Here is a 4131-nt window from a genome sequence, read left to right on the forward strand (position 1 = left end):
CGGGAGGGCGGGGGGAGGGGCGCATTTAGGCTCAAAGGGTAAAACTAGTCAGTTCACTTAACAGACCAGCTTATTAGAAACTGAAGAACGCACTGGCCTGATAAAGTCCCTGTAAGAGTTGTTTGGTTTTTTGTTTGTTTTTAATGGAACTTGACATGCTGATTCTAGGAGAAGTGAAGTCGTGCATAGCTAGCATGGCATGCAGAGCCGTAGAGTTGAGGTGTGTGGCTTTGGAGCAAAGAGGGGCTCGTGGAAGACGGGGCAGAATGGAGAGCTGGCCGTCGGCTCATGTGCGGTCGGCGGACACTGTCTTCGTCCCACCTTTTTCCTTCGGTGTCCTCTCTACATTCTGGAAACCTGGACCGGTGCACAGCTTCACCCTGGTTTCCTGGTCCCCGGGCTTCCGGGAGGTTCGGCCGGAGGGAGGGATGCTCAGGCCTGATCTGAGCATGCGCACTGATTCGGGGCGTGGCCAGCTGGTCACCCACGCCGTGTGAGTGCCCATCAGAGAGTATCCCCTGCAGAGCTTCTTACCGAGAAAGTGGAGAGCACTTTGCTGTCGGCCAGTTCATCCCAGCCCCCTGGTGCTTCCTCTGTGGGACCACGTGAAATGGCTCTGGGACCGAGGGGAGTGGGGTGGGCAGCATGTGGCTCAACCACGTGGACTTCGCCAATCTGTCCACCGCCAGGGCTGAGTGCCTGCTCGGCCGCGGGACGCCGATTCAAAGCCCCAGTATGGCACCTCTCTCCAGGGGGGTTCTGATGTTAACAAGACTTCTTAATGAATGAATTGGGTCTATGCTTTGTGACTTAAAGAGATCATGGGATTTTTTTTTTTTTTTTTTCAATCTAAGAGTGACAAGAGCAACCATGGACCTTCGTCAGTTTTCATCCAGTGACAGGGAAGATCTATATCCAACAACTGAAATGTCAAGGGACAAAAATAAAGTTGCTCTATGACTGCATTCTGTGAGTTATCTTGGTACAAAACACACAGCTTTTGTTGTTATACTTTCTTTGGTTCAAACATATTTGGTAAAATATGTAAACATGCCTGGAGTGTGGAATGCCAGCCTGTTACCTTTGGAGGGGGAGGAGGGGGGGTCAGAAAGAGGAACACAGGGCCGAGATCGAACTCCTGGTATTAAATGCCTTGTTTTCCATACTTCATCAAATGCCTAAAAACTGTGACAAAAACAATTATATGTCTTAAATCAACTATACTTTAAAAAGAAAGGGTAATACTCAATACTCTCTAACAACCAATGTGGGAAAAGAATCTGAAAAAGAATGCATATATATATATATATATATATATATATATGAAGAACTTAATCACTTTGTTGTACACTTGAAACTAACACAACATTGTCAATCAATGATATTCCAATATAAAATGAAAATTAAATATAAAAAATTAAAATAAAAAACTACATATATTTGCCAACGTAAACTACTGTAATCTAAATATTCTGCACGCCAGTAAACATCTTCAGGATCAGAATGGGCTTTGATAACTTTACACACTACCTCTCCCACTCCCCCCCTACCCCCGGATTTCACAATCACGGGTTTCTATTTTCGATTTCCTCCATGCATCCCTGCCGGTTGGTCTCCTCAGTTTCATTATCAAGAGACACTAGCCTCTAAGTCCTGCTAGTTCTAATTATAACCCCCCCTAAAAAAAGTGAAAAATATGGACAAATAGCTCTTTCCCACTTACAGGTATGTGAGTGAGCGTCTGAAAAAAAAAAAAAAAATGAACTGAACTGAACTTCCAGCCTAGAAGCAAACTCTAGCTAAGGGTAAAGTTCAGGGTCAAGCTGAATTTCTCTCTTAAAGTAAACACATCTAAGACGAGACAAAGAGGGTGACTGGGAAACGTGTGATCTCACTTCACCACCAACAGGGAACAGTCCAAAGTAGTTTCAGCCTTCACAGAGCTCCGTGGGTCGCATCCAGGTTTTATTGATTCTCGCTGAGTTAGCAGCTCACAGGATGACAGCAGCTTACAGCAAGATCACCTCTGACAGACCAACTGACCCAAGGTTTCTGGTTCGTTTCCCAAGATACCAGCAATTAGAACTTCATGACCAAAATTTCAGTATTTTCAGCTGAAAATATTTTTATAACTGACTGAACACAGAGTAAACTGGAAAATCTAATTTTTTGCATCCCTTTTGGATATTCCAAAGATGGAATTATTACATTATCTGTTCTAACTAATTTAATAGTAAAATACTCAGTGTCATGGGACATAATTAATCATGCTATTCTTTAGCTGTCTGATAGACAGAGGGAGACTACTGAACTCAATCAAAATATTCAGTTTCACCAGTGAGAAACTTGTAAGAAGTGTTAAGTGAAGAAATTTAGACAAAATGCCAAAAGTTTTTAAGATGTCACAAATTTTTAAATTTCACATTTTTCTACTAACTCAAGCCTCTTATTCCTTATTATTTCAAGTACTGACACGTCAAGAGATGTATAATTTATAGATGTTCCATGTAGGAATGAAAACAAAATGGTAACAATTACAATACAATTCCATCTCTATAACTCTAGTTAGAAAGTTTGGAACTGGAGAACATTTTAAAATAAATCTTACTATATATTGTCAGTTCAAGGAAACCATACTTATATATAGATGAACTTGACTCTATTCTAAGAGTTGTCTCTATGAAAATACATATTTTTTTTAATAAACTTTAGTCTGAAGTGGAATGACCCATTTCATTCATAAGGTGAAGTTTTCAAAATGGTTTTATGCCTACGGTCCACTAATCAAAGGAAGGTGACTTTTTACTTTTCTTGGTCACACTGTGGGCTTGTAGTACCTTAGTTCCCCAACCAGGGATTTTTTTTTTTTTTTTTTTTTTAGGAGTTCGGCAGGGGGTACCCTCAGGAGCTCGGGCGCGGCGTCCATGGCTGCGCGCGGGGGCGGCGGGCAGCTGGGCCTTCCCCGGGGGCGCCTGGGCCCCTCGGGGGCGGGGCCCCGGGCTCCTGCCGACATCCCCCTGCGCACCTGCGTACCTGCCTGCTCCCCCCAACCAGGGACTGAACCCACCCTCTAGGCAGTGAAAACACAGAGTCCTAACCCCTGGGCCACCAGCGAATTCCCTGGAAGATGGCATTAAAATGAAGAACAATGAATGAAGTTTTGATACAGGGTACATTCTTTTCTAAATTTATTTCATCGAAATATAGTTGATATATAAGATGTTAAGTGATTCAGTTATACATATACATGTGTATAGATTCATATATACACACATTCTTTTTCAAACTCTTTTCCATGATGGTTTATCACAGGGTACTGAACATAGTTCCCTGTGCTGTACAGGAGGACCTTGTTTATCCATTTTCTATATAATTGTTTGCATGTGCTAGGCCCAAATTCCCAAGCCGTCCCACCATAAATCTCCTCTATGTCTGTGAGTCTGTTTCTGTTTTGTAAATAAGTTCATTATATCGTATTTTCAGATTCCACATGTAAGTGATATTGCATATTTGTCTTTCTCTGTCTGACTTCGCTTAGTACGATAATCTCTAGTTGTGTCCATGTTGTTGCAAATGGCATTGGTTCATGTTTTTTTATGGCTGAGTAGTATTCTATTGTGTGTGTGAGTATATATACACACACACAGCACATCTTACCCGTTCATCTGTGGATGGCCATTTGAGTTGCACGTCTTGGCGCTCATGAATAGTGCTGCCATGAACAGAGGGGCACGTGTATCTTTCTGAATATAGTTTTTTCTGTATATACGCCCAGGAGTAGAATTTCTGGATCGTATGGCAACTCTATTTTTAGATGTTGAGGACCTTCCCTACTGTTTTCCACAGTGGCTGTACCAGTTTACATTCCCACCAGCAGTGGAGGAGGGTTCTCTTTTCGCCACACTCTCTCCAGCATTTGTTATTTGTAGATGTTTTAATGATGATCATTCTGACCTGTGTGAGTTGGCTCATTGTGCTGTTGATTTGCACTTCTCTAATAATTAGTGATGTTAAGCATATTTTCATGTACCAGTACAGGGTTCATTCTTAAGCAAGGCTGCCCTTTAGCTTTTTCCTATGACTGTGGTCAAAACTTTTCCTATAGCTATATATATATTTTAAAAAAGAGCA

The 4131-nt window shown here is 41.9% G+C and overlaps 1 long non-coding RNA gene across 1 annotated transcript; it reads left to right on the forward strand.

Moving 5' to 3' along the window:
* The first annotated feature begins 455 nt into the window (after window positions 1-455).
* Window positions 456-965, forward strand: LOC147343817 (uncharacterized). The gene is made up of 2 exons (XR_015155925.1): window positions 456-733; window positions 855-965. It is a non-coding gene; the product is annotated as an uncharacterized LOC147343817 (long non-coding RNA).
* The last annotated feature ends 3166 nt before the right edge of the window (window positions 966-4131 follow it).

The sequence above is a fragment of the Bos grunniens genome, chromosome 27 (assembly GCF_055505025.1).
Source record: "Bos grunniens cultivar Pamir isolate PY7600 chromosome 27, Bosgru_T2T1.0, whole genome shotgun sequence".
Classification (NCBI taxonomy): Eukaryota; Metazoa; Chordata; class Mammalia; order Artiodactyla; family Bovidae; genus Bos; species Bos grunniens.